Source organism: Narcine bancroftii, chromosome 11, assembly GCF_036971445.1.
Source record: "Narcine bancroftii isolate sNarBan1 chromosome 11, sNarBan1.hap1, whole genome shotgun sequence".
In the NCBI taxonomy this organism is placed as follows: Eukaryota; Metazoa; Chordata; class Chondrichthyes; order Torpediniformes; family Narcinidae; genus Narcine; species Narcine bancroftii.
The window spans coordinates 61,583,129-61,595,484 of NC_091479.1; the positions used below are offsets into that span (position 1 = coordinate 61,583,129).

The 12,356-nt window shown below is 47.0% G+C and overlaps 1 protein-coding gene and 1 long non-coding RNA gene across 4 annotated transcripts in view; one reads left to right on the forward strand and one right to left on the reverse strand.

Moving 5' to 3' along the window:
• The window catches only part of LOC138745797 (contactin-1-like), a 314,963-nt gene that overhangs the window by 31,337 nt on the left and 271,270 nt on the right, over window positions 1–12,356 (reverse strand). The window contains exon 22 of one of the 3 annotated variants that reach the window (XR_011346517.1): window positions 2,026–2,232. The exons of the other annotated variants lie outside the window; for them this stretch is intronic. The gene's annotated coding sequence lies outside the window, so the exon portion shown is untranslated. The remainder of the gene's footprint in view (window positions 1–2,025; window positions 2,233–12,356) is intronic. 3 annotated transcript variants of the gene reach the window in all.
• The window catches only part of LOC138745798 (uncharacterized), a 33,198-nt gene that overhangs the window by 5,044 nt on the left and 15,798 nt on the right, over window positions 1–12,356 (forward strand). The window lies entirely within an intron of this gene.

Consider the following 12,356-nt stretch of genomic DNA (forward strand, 5'->3'; position numbering starts at 1 on the left):
TTGTAGCTCATACTCCTGGCACTGATACTGTCAGAGAGTGAAGACTGAGGTGGCCTTAGCTCTGGGGTGAAGGGAAAATGGACAAACAACTCCCAGTGGACGATGCAGATTCTTTAACTGTGTCAGGAGCTGAACAGCGGTGGGCATGGGGGTTGGTGGCGGGTGAGAACCAGAGCAGCAAGGGGAAGAATTGAGGGGATGGCTGATGTCATGGCAAGTCATTATGAAAGGAAGGAACATGTGGATGAATGCAGCAAGACTGATGGTCTGTTTAGTTTAATGGGGAACACAGATGAAGAAAGAGTTTGGATCAGTACTTGGAATTATGATGATGTGGCAGATTACAGAGACAGCTGCAAGAAGGGACAGGACAGGCAGCTTGATATTATGTTTCAATGTTTTAGATGGGAGAGGGAAGAAGCTAAAAGAGGTGGAGAGTTTGCATTATCTATCAGAGAATGAGTGACGGCTGCCCTCAGAGAGGACCTTATAGGGGTCTCATCCACTGAGTAAATACAGGTGGAGATCAGAAATAAGAAAGATGCAATCACTCTGATTTTATCATTCTACACCCCCCACCCCCCCACCCTCTCACCCCCAATGGAGTGAGATAGAGGAGCACATGCAAGCAGGTTATGGAAAGGTGCAAAAGCAATAGAACGGTTCTAGTGGGAGATGTTAATTTCCCCAATATTGATTGGGATGTCCCAAGAGGGGGCAGAATTTGTTAAGTGCATTTGGGAAAGTTTTTTTATTGAAGCTGCATGCAGATAATCCAAACAGAGGAGAACCACACTCAACTTTGCACAGGGTGGGGGTGAGCCTGGCCATGTGATCGAAGTTTCAGTGGCAGACCATTTTGGCTCAGTGATTACAATCCAGTGGAACAGGAAACAGTAAAGCTTCTCCCCCAGATGAGCTCACTGCCTTCAATGCATGAATTGACCGCTAGAACAAGGAAGAACCACTGCGCAACTCCATGTTCCCTAATAATCCCCTACTGGCAGTATCCGAAGATGACACGTGACTGCCTTCAGCAGAGTTAATCAAGGAAAGTATCTGGTCTGGATGGAGTCACCGGTCAAATACTGAAAACCTGTGCTGACCAACTTGCCAACATATTCGTGGATATCTTCAACATCTCTCACTCTGACAGGGCGAGGTACCCACCTGCTTTAAACAGGTGTCAATCATACAAGTAGAGTGTAGCAACCTGCCTCAATGTCTACTGACCAGTGGCATATACATCAACAGTGATGAAATGTTTTGAAAGGCTGGTTGTGGTGATACAACCATTACACTGGCCGCACTCCTACCGGCCTACTGCAGGGGGAAACCACTATACCTGTAGGTGAGGCTAGCCCCACCTGTCGGCTGTATAAAGACTCGAGCCAGCCCCTTCTGGGGATTCACCAGGACTAAGACTGGTGTTCAAAATTTAAGTTGGCCAACCATCAGTTCCCCATCCATGCCCGGGATAAGCCTTATACCACCTTTGAGGCAGATGGGTCCTATCTGGGGTCACAAATGGAGTCTCCATGTTTCAACGCGAGATGGACCACATGGTAATCTATCACAATCTAAGAGTGACCTTCCTGTACCTGGTCAATGTCACCATCTGCGGCCACGACCAGAAGGTACCACGAAGCCAACCTGGAGAGATTTCTCTGGACGGCTGAGGCACTGAACCTCACTGACAACAGGGAGAAGTGCGTGTTCAGCACCACCCGTCTCGCCAACCTGGGGTGCATTGTGGATCATGGACTCATCGGTCCCAACCCTGAATGTATGTGCCCCTAATGGAACTGTCCCTCCCCCACACACTCAAGGCCCTCTGCAGGTGCCTAGGGCTCTTACAACTTTCAGTGGGTCCCTTTCTTCTCAGACAAGGTCCATCCACTGGCCCAAGCCACCAATTTTCCCCTCCCTGCTGAGGCGCGTGGCCTTTGTCCGCATCAGACAGGACATTGCCAGTGCCACAATGCATGCCATGGATGAGACCACCCCATTCCAGGACTGTGATACCTCCAATGTTGCCCTCGCTGCCACACTCATTCAAGGGGGCCGACTCAAGGCCTTCTTCTCCAGGACCTTCCACGGTTCAGAGCTCGGGCATTCCGCCATCAAAAAGGAGGCCCAGGCAATCATGGAAGCAGTCCGCCACTGGCACTACTACCTGTCTGGCAGAAAGTTCAGCCTTCTCACAGAGCATGGTTTCATGTTCAGCACCACCTATAGAGGCAAGATCAAAAATGATATGATCAAGTGCTGGAGAGTCGAGCTGACCACCTTCAGCTACGACATTCAGTACAGGCCAGGGAAGTTCACGACTCCCCCAATGTCCTGTACCAGACCTGTGCCAATGCGCAGTCCAAACAGCTTTAGGCACTGCACAACACCCTTTGCCACCTAGGCATCACAAGCCTGAACCACTAGGACTTAAGTCCTAGAACCTCCCCTTCACCATCCAAGAAGTCCGGACCATGACTGAGTCCTGCTGGGTCTGTGCAAAGTGCAAACCACGTTTCTTCTGCCCACCACAGGCCCATGTAGTGAAGGCCACTCGGCCCTTCAAGAATCTCAGCATCAACTTCAAGGGACCACTGCCTTCTACGAATAAGAACATCTATTTCCTCTCGGACATAGACAAATAATCTCGTTTTCCCTTCACCATCCCTTGCCCTGACACCTCCACTGCCTCCGTTGTCAAGGGACTGACGCTGATCTTCACCATGTTCAGATACCTGGCATTCATCCACAGTGACTGGGGATCTGGCTTCATGAGCGAGGAGCTGTACCAGTACCTGATGGTGCGAGGCATCTCGGCCAGTTGCACAACTAACTACAACCCCAGGGGCAACGGGCAGGTGAAACTTGAAAACGGGGTAATCTGGAAGGCAGTCCTCCTGACCCTGAGGTCGAAATGTTGCTCCATCAACTATTGGTAAGAGGGCCACCCTGGTTTCATGCCATACAGTCGCTCTTGTGCACGCCTTTTCTCCTTTCTTAGGAAATCGGCAACTGGCATCTCCCTGCCAGCATGGCTGATGTCTCTGGGACCAGTTCTCCTCTGCAAATACATGAGGACCCAGAAATCTGACCCCCTGGTCGAGAGGTTCGCCTCCTCCATTCAAACACAAATTACCTCTATGTCAGGTACCCCTTTGTATGTGAGGACACTGTCTCAACCAGGGACCTGGCACCAGCAGGGATTCAGCCCTCTCACCCCGGGCTCCCCTGGCCCAACCAGGATTCCCCAGGAGCTGACACCCTCTCTCCGCCTCTCCAGAGGGCCCCACACCATGCGGACCTGCCCCACACCTACACCTCCACCTCCACTTTGCCAGACACCATCCCGCCCACACCGCCAGACACCTTGGCCACCCCAGACCTAGCTGACCCTCAACCAGCCCTGCATCTACGGACAATTGACCAGGAGCCGGTCCTGTGTTGGTCCCAGAGACACAGATGACCACTGGACCACCTGAACTTGTAAATACTACCTGACACCAAAGACATCACCCCCCACCAGGACTAATTTTAAGAAGGGGGAGAATGTGGCCACTACACTGGCCACAGACCTCCCAGCCTACTGCAGGGAGCAACCACTGAACCTGCAGGTAGACAACCTGGGAGGCTGGCTCCACCAGCTGGCTGTCAGTCACCAACCCCACATAAAAACTTGAGCCAGTCCCTTCGGGGGACAGTCAGACATGGAACCAGCAAAGATACTGAGACTGGTGTACAAAATTTAAGCTAATTAATGCCTGTTGTACAGTCTGTGGATTTTGCGTCAGAATCATTTGTACACTGGTGGTGAACCATATTGGCTCTTGTCTGAACAGCGACATGGATCCAATTTGCCCATTGGCTTGACACAAAGCCCTGGAAAACCTGGACAATAAAGATGTTTACATCAGGATACTCTTTATTGGCATCATCCCCTCAAAACTAATCAGCAAACTCCAAGACCTGGGATTCAACACCCGACTTTGTAATTGGATCATGGATTTCCTCACCTCCAGAAGACCATCAGTACAGATGGAAAGAACATCTCCTCCACAATCTCCATCAGTATCGGAGCACCACAGGGCTACGTTCTTAGCCCCATGCTCTACACGCTGATTGTGTGGCTCAATACAACATAAACATCATCTACAAATTTGCAGTGGTAGGATGTTAAAAAAAGGAGTATATAGGTGGAAGGTTCAAAACTCAGCTGAATGCTGTACAAACAACCACCTCTCAACTCAACGCCAGCAAAACCAAGGAGCTGATATTGTAGACTTTAGGAACTGAAAACCAGAGGTGCGCAATCCAGTGACCATTGGGTGAATCAGCATTGGAGAGGGTGAGCAAATTTAAATTCCTGGAAGACACGATCTCAGAAGACCTTTCCTGAACCCAATGCACTAATGTCACTGTGAAGAAAGCACACTACTTTATTAGGAGTTTGTGGAGGTTTGATTTGGCATCAGAAACATGGTCCACAGTGACAATGCATGGTGGAATGTATGCTAACCAACTGCATCGTGACCTGGTATGGGGCACCAATATCTCTAAGTGGAAAGCTCTGTAAAAGATAGTAGACACAGCCCAGTACAAAACCCTCCCAACCATCACGAAAATCCACATGGAACACTGCCGACGGAGAGCAGCAGCAATCACCAAGAATCCACATCCCCCAGGATGTGCTCTGTTCTCACTGCTGCCATCAGGAATATTACTGAATATTTACTTTTTGGGGGGGGCTATTTGCACAGTCAGTTTGCTTACATTTCCTTCTTTGTTCACATTTCTCTCTTTTGCATACTTATCTTTTCTTGACTACAGTTTACACTACTGATGAGTAGAAATTCTGCCTGGCTCATGGGAAAATTAATCTTAGAGTGGTATGTGATGGCATGCATGTCCCCTGACAATAAATTTCAACTTGGAACAATTTCTCAAGTTTTAAGGTAAAGGTAAATGTTCCATTATTGTCATGTAATACTACACTTAGAATGTAACATGCATTCGAAAATGGTTATCCTAGACATGGTGTAAAAAAAAACTGAATTGGGGGCAGGGGAAAAATTTTGACATAATCAGACATGAGCTCAGGGGTGTTAATTGGGAACACTGCAATCAGGCAAGTACATAAATGACAGGTGAGGGTTAGGGCAGGCAATTAGGGTCATGGACCAGCAAGTTTCAGAACAGAGGAAGGACAGAAACAGGAAGGTGACTGGAAAGCACATGAATCTTGTCAAAAAGGAAAAGGATCTCAGGGTTCAGATGCATGAATTGGTTGGTAAAGAAGGGTTTGACATGTTCTTTTTCTTAGATCTACAGACCCACAAGCCCAATTACACCTAATTGACCTACAACCCCTGGTACATTTTGAACGATATGAGGAAACCGGAGCCCCCGGGTAAAACGAACACGGACACGGGGAGAATGTACAAACTCCTTATAGGCAGCATGGGATTGGAGCCTTGGTCTTGATCATAGCTAAGCCAACTGTGCCACCTATTGCCTTCATTGGCCGGGGCACTGAGAGCAAGGAGATCACATTGCAGCTGTATAAAACTTTGGTCAGCCCACACTTGGAGTACTACGTGCATTTCTGGCTGCCCATTACAGAAGGATATATAGTGGATTTGATAAAGGACACAAGTGGTTCACCAGGATGTTGCCTGGTTTGGATGGTATGAATTATGCAAAAGATTGAACAGACTTTGGTTGTTCTCTGTTAAGTGGAGGAAGTGGAGGAAGACTGAGGTGACCTGATAAAAGCCTTACGAATTAGGAGAATCATTGATAAGCAGGACCATCATAATCCTTCTTTCGGGGTAAAAACACTAGAGAAAACGTGTTTAAGTTGGGATTGGAGAGGCTGTATGGTTTAACGGGGCTGTGTTCTTCCCCACACACTGGAATGGGATTGTACTGGAGGCGGAAACAACGGTTGTGTGTAAGAGGCTTCCACGCAGGAATAGGCAGAGAACAGAGGGAAATGCATCGGCAGAGTTTCAGTTCAACTTGGGCATCATGGGGGTGTGGACCTACAGGCCTGTTCAAATGCTTCACTGTTCTATGTTCCCATGCTAGATTCTGGGCAGGGAGTCTGACAGCACAGGCAGTGGAGAGTGATCATTGGTGGAGATAATGTTTGGGTGCCACTGGCAGACAATGAAGCTGATGTATGATCATGTAATGCTTCCACATGGATGAAAAACAAAAAGGTTTGGTTGTGAGGAAAGGATATCCTCGAGAATTTCCTGGGGGTGTGAATGGAAACCAGTGCAGGACACTACAGCACAGAACCAGGCCTTTTAGCCCATCTAGTCTGTGCCAGACTATTATCCTGCCTAGTCCCAATGACCCATGCCCAGATCATAGCCCTCCACACCCCTCCCATCCATGTATCTATCCAGATTTTTCTTAAAGGTCAAATTGGAACATGCATCCACTACTTCAGGTGGCAGCTCATTACAGACTCTCGCCACTGTCTGCAAAAATGTTCTTTTTAAACATTTTGCCTTTCACCCTTAACACATGCCCTCTAATTCTTGTCTCACCCAACCTTGCTGGAAAAAGCCAGCTTACGTTTATAGCATCTTTACCTCTTATAATTTTGTCTTTTCTTTTCTTTCTTTCCCCTATCAAACCTCCACTCATTTTTCTATCAGTGGACAGAGATGAGGGTCGTTATTGAATTCTATTTTTTTTGACATGGGGACTAAGAAACAGTAAAGTATTTCACTTTACAAACTATCTAGGCAAGTTAACTCACACAGCAGGTAGAGCAACACAGCAGGCAGGTGATGAAGGAGGATGTCAAATGAACCAAAAGCTAACAGAGATGTATCAGGGCTAAGTAGTTAGGGCGTTCCTCAGACGTGGTCAAAAAGGAACTCTTTCGTGGCTGAATTTCTCATTAAAAAATTTATTAGTAGTGGTGTTTGGATTCCCAGCTAAACCTTCAAAAGCCAAAATCCCGAATGTGTTCTTGGAATTAAATATTTATTCATCAATATTTATATGTGCAAGTACTTACTGCATTTTCAAATCAAAGCATGGAAAGTACGGAATTGTGCCAAAGCACGAATATTATGTTAACCAATTAAATAGTGGGATGCAGAAGGAAGGTAATGAAGGGTCCTTCCACATTACTACAATCCAGCGCCTGCCTCTCACTGTGGAAGGATTTCCGAGAGAAAATATTTTTGAAGTTGAATACTCTAAACAATTTTTGGGATCCAAGACCGAGCTATTCACTAGCAAGGCTATGTATGAGCTGAAGAAATACTGTGATCAGTCAGTGTGGAGGTATGACTTGATTAGCTGCTCAATGAGGGGCCGTATACCATGACCCCCCCATACCCCAAATCAGTTCCCACAGCAAGAGAGAGAAACACACACACACACACACACACACACACACACACACACACCAGTCATCCACCCCTCTTTGCAGACAAACGGGTGATAAAATGCAGGAAACGGGAGAGTCGATTAAAGCCCTTGGCATTTGTACAGATGGCATGATGCCAATCTTGGCTGAGTCGGCAATTCAAGGATTGACTGATGCTGAAAGTAGTTATTCAGCAGAGAGGAAGGAAGGGAAGAACAAACCCAATGACACGCTGGGGGTCTTCATGAGAGTGGCTGTGTGCCAAACCACAGGGATACTGATTTCCCTTTGAAGACCAGAAATGTGATTCATGAGGGATATCAGCCTTTGAAGAATTGGGCTTCTGACCTGTAATCTCCAGTTCAGTCTGCTCGTTATTTCAAGAGAGTTGACTGTTATCTTCCCGGGGTAACTTTGGTAGTCTGGACACAGTCGCCATAGAGCAGAATCTGGTAATGTTTGCTGTCCTCTGTCTCAGGTTGACACCGAGTGCAGCAGTGGGGAACAATGCCCAACTAACGAAAGTTAAACTTCCTTTTATGCCTTCAGAAGAGCAATCCAAGTGACCCCACTTTGTTTCCCCCCACCTTCCCTCACAGCCCTGAGGAGCATTCTTCATAATTTGCTTTAAAAATGGCCTTCCAAACTGCTTTCCAGGATCAGCAAATAAGGAACATGTTCCAATCTCCCCTGTGGTCCCTTTAACAGGAGAAGACCTCAATTAGGATCAATAAATAACAACATGGAGTGAAACAAGTGTCCCAGTTGGAGAGCATCATCGCTGTCAGCCCACACAAAAGTTGCTGCAATAAAAGATAACAACAACTCATTTTATTCAACACATGGGAATGATTATCTCCCCTGAAAACAATCACTTATCTGAAAGGATTTCCTTCTAGCTGTGCAAGCGGTGGGAAAAGGACAAAACTGGACTGAAATATTTGTCCTTCTGAACTCATTGATTATTTCCTCTGTCCAATGAGATAATTGACGGGGATGCAGACACCAGAATGGGGACAACTCCAAAACAGAGATGTTAAATCACAGATCCATGGACGGGTTATGACAGCTCCACTTTTCATTTGTGCTGTTCTAGGCTTCACTCAATCCTAACCTCATGCTCAATGAACCAATCCTCCCACCACTCAACTCTTTCCTGCCATTGGTGCAGTTCAGCAAGTTAGCGGGCCTTCACCCAGAGATATGAAATCTGTCGTCTCACGCCGGGGTGCAGTGTTAGCCCTCTCACCTCTCATCAGCGCAAGGAATGAACTGACAGTGGAATGCAGACCCTCCAACTCCATCCCTGAGTACAGGAGTACACCTGGTCTCGGCAGAGGAAATAATGATCATTCCCATATGTGGAGGACATGACTAAAATCATCTTTCAACTCACCATGATGATCCAAAACAATGAAGCCGTGGAGTTCTACAGCACAGACACAGGACCTTCTCCTACCTAATCTATGCTGACAGCACTGTGCACTTATTAACATTAGGTGTGCATACCTCTACTCTTTTTCAAGCCAAGTGCCTGTCCAAATGCCTGTAAATGCTGCAATTGTATCTGACTTTACACTTTCTATGACAGCTCAGGCCAATTGTCAGTAAAGCTCCCCATTCCAGATACATCTTGGTGAATCTATAAATCTAGACACACAGCACAGTAACAGGCCCATTCGGCCCATGAGCCCATGTGCCACCCATTAACCTACAACATCTGGTATGTTTTTCAACAGTGGGAGGAAACCGGAGCCCCCAGGGAAAACCCTTACAGACACGGGGAGAATGTACAAACTCCTTATAGACAGTGTTAGGGAACCTGGTCCCGATCGCCAGCGTGGTTAGGGTAGCAGTTATCGCAATGCTGTTACAATGCCAGTGATCTCTTCTGCAATCTTCAGAATGCAACTAAATCCTTCTTATGATGTGGCAACCAAGAGAATGATCACAAAACAGCTCAATATCGTGCAGTCCAGGGATGAAATTAACTTTAAATTCTTGTCAATATTTGACATTATTGATTTAATTTGTTTCCAGTACCCAGAGGTGTTGGAGAAACCCAACAGGTCATGCAGTATCGATGGGAAGTAAGGGGAAACCAATATTTCGGGCTAAATCAGGTAGATGCTGTCCACTGCACGAATGGGGTCCTCCCAGTGGCCACACCAGTCCCACACTGACATGTCTGCCCATGGCCTCATGCTCTCCCAGTCTGAGGCTACCCACAAATTGGAGGAATAACACCCAATATTCTACCTGAGCACTCTCCAACCAGACATTGACTTCTCCAACTTAGGCCCCCTTCCCTAAGTCTCTCTCTTTCCTTATCCTGTCTCCTTTCCCTCCTGCTCCCCACACCCTTCCCTTCATCAGTAATCGTCACTTATCCCCATCAATTCTCAGCAGTTCACATCTACATTCCCACTTGAATCCACCTATAGCCTCTTAAATGGTGCTCCTTCTCCTTTCCCTTCCTCCCACCCCCCCTTACTTTATCTTCAGGCACCTGCCTGTCTTACGCTAAGACCTTGACAAACAGTTCAGGCCCGAAACATTGGTTCCCCTTTACTTCCTGCGGATGCTGCGTGGCCTGCTGAGTTTCTCCAGCACATTTGTGTATTGCACTCGATCCCGGCCCCTGCAGACTTTCTTGTTCATCACTAACTCATTTGTCCTGATTATAAATTTAAATTTATCTTTAAAAAATTTAGACATATAGCAGGGTAACAGGCCATTTTGGCGCACAAGTTGGTGCTGCTCAATCACACCTAATTGACCTACAACGCCTGATACATTTCGAAAGATGGGAGGAAACCGGAGCCTTGGGGAAAAACCCACGCAGACACAGGGAGAACGGACAAACTCCTTACAGACAGCGTGGAATTCAAGCCCTGGTCCTGATCGCTGGAGATCCTTTCTTCTAGAGCTCCCTCTCTCTCTCTCTTTCCTTTTACTTGCTTTCCAAACCGTGCAGTTTGGAATTTTCTCCCCAACACGCAGGAATGGCTCACACCACTTCCACATTTACCACTGCTTGAGCCAAGGGGTTACATTAGGACAAGTTATACAAACTAATCATTTCTGAGGGTCTAACATCGGAGATCTGCTGCTCACCAAAATGTAGCACTACAGACGGTTTTGGAAAAGGACTCAGACTGGAAAGTCCAATTGAGAAATTCATCCCTCATTAAAAATATGCCTGAAGTTAACTCAGAAAATATTTGCATCCATTTTTAGCACAGTGACGGTCCTTGAGGCAGTGGTTTGTAAGGAAGGGAAACAATTCTACAAGGATGGGCAAAGAGGGGATAAATTCACTGTTACTGAAGGTCAATGGATTCACAAGAACACAAGATCCAGAAGTAGTTGGGTATGTGAGACGCTCATGTTCACCAAAATGGTTGTTTACCTCAGTATCACTTTTCTGCACTAACTTCTCATCCCTTGATTCCCTTAAAATCTGAAAATCTTTCACTTTGCCTGGAACCCCTCCTGGGTGGTGAGTTCTGAGGATTCAAAAACCTCTGGCACTCTGCAAGGTTCTGTACTGATTTGTGATTTTCATAAGTGACTTGGATGAGGAAGTGGAAGGGTGGGCCAATCGGCTATGGTCTCCTCTACGTCGGAGATACTGGACTCAGGCTGGGAGATCGTTTCGGCTCTGACTGCTGCTATAGCGGGGATTTCTCAGTGAGTGATTGCCCATTTCAATTCCCTGCCCCATTCCCATGCCAACGTGTCTGTCTGTGGTCTCATGCACTGCCTGACTGAGTCCACCTGCAAATTGCAGGAACAACACCTCATATTTCATTTGGACATCCTCTAACCGGGTGGCATTAACGTCGACTTCTCCAGTTTCCATTAGGAATGGGAGTACCTTTCTTCTAGAGCTCCCTCTCTCTCTCTTTCCTTTTCCTGCTTTCCACCAGATCTGCATTGAGAGAGCCACCCTCTCCCCCAATCAATTCTCACCTTTCCTCTCCTGTCCTCCTCTCTATGTCTGATTATCACCTTTTATCTCTTGGCGTGAATTCCTCTGCCTACCCTTCTTCCCTTCTCCCCCAGCCCATTTGTTCAGGTGCCCGCCTGCTTTTTTTAGTCACACCATGAAGAAGGGCTCAGGCCTGAAATATCATTTCGATATCTTTACTACCTGCTGAGTTCCTCCAGCATCTCTGTGTTTCTACCTTTCTGCACATTAATGTCACAGGTACATTAATGAAATACGAGCCAGGCAGTGGGATGCACAAATGGAATCCACACATGGTTGAAAGGATCTTTAATTGCAGCTGGAAATAATTAGTTTGCCTTGCAGATCTAGAGGAAATGATATGGAATAAAATTTGCAAACTGGCCTCATAAGCAGCTTCCGAAAGGCTCAATCAGTCATGCAGAACTGGGCAAGGAGAGAATTCACCAAGTTATCGTGAAAATGAAAAGCAATCCACATTTCTGAACAAGTCCTCATCACCCTGAAACTTTGTCATGAGATGATCACGTTCAGATGGCACAATGAGACGAAAGCATGGGTGAAGTCTTTCTCTGTGAGGATTGGGGAGTGCCAGTTACCGAAAAGGAACGCAGAGCCAATTCTGAGATTCATCGCTGCGTTCAAACATTCAGGTGGCTCACTGAGAAGGCAGCTTCCTCGAATCGCGTCATGAGTCATGTTCAACCCCCCCCCCCCCCCCCCCACCTCAATCAGGTTCCACTGAGAGAGAGCGAGCACCACTAAAGTTGGTTAACCTTCGGGCTATGTGGTGATACACCAACAGCTGACTGCAGGGGGCAACCTGTGTATCTGCAGAAAAGCACTGAAGGACAAGGCAACACCTAGACGGCTGTTGATCAGCAGACCTGAATGGACCCACCCGGTCAGTTGCCAATCACCTTGCCTGACTGCTACTCGTTGGGGACAATATAGCACCATGAGGAACTCCCCAGACCAGCATGA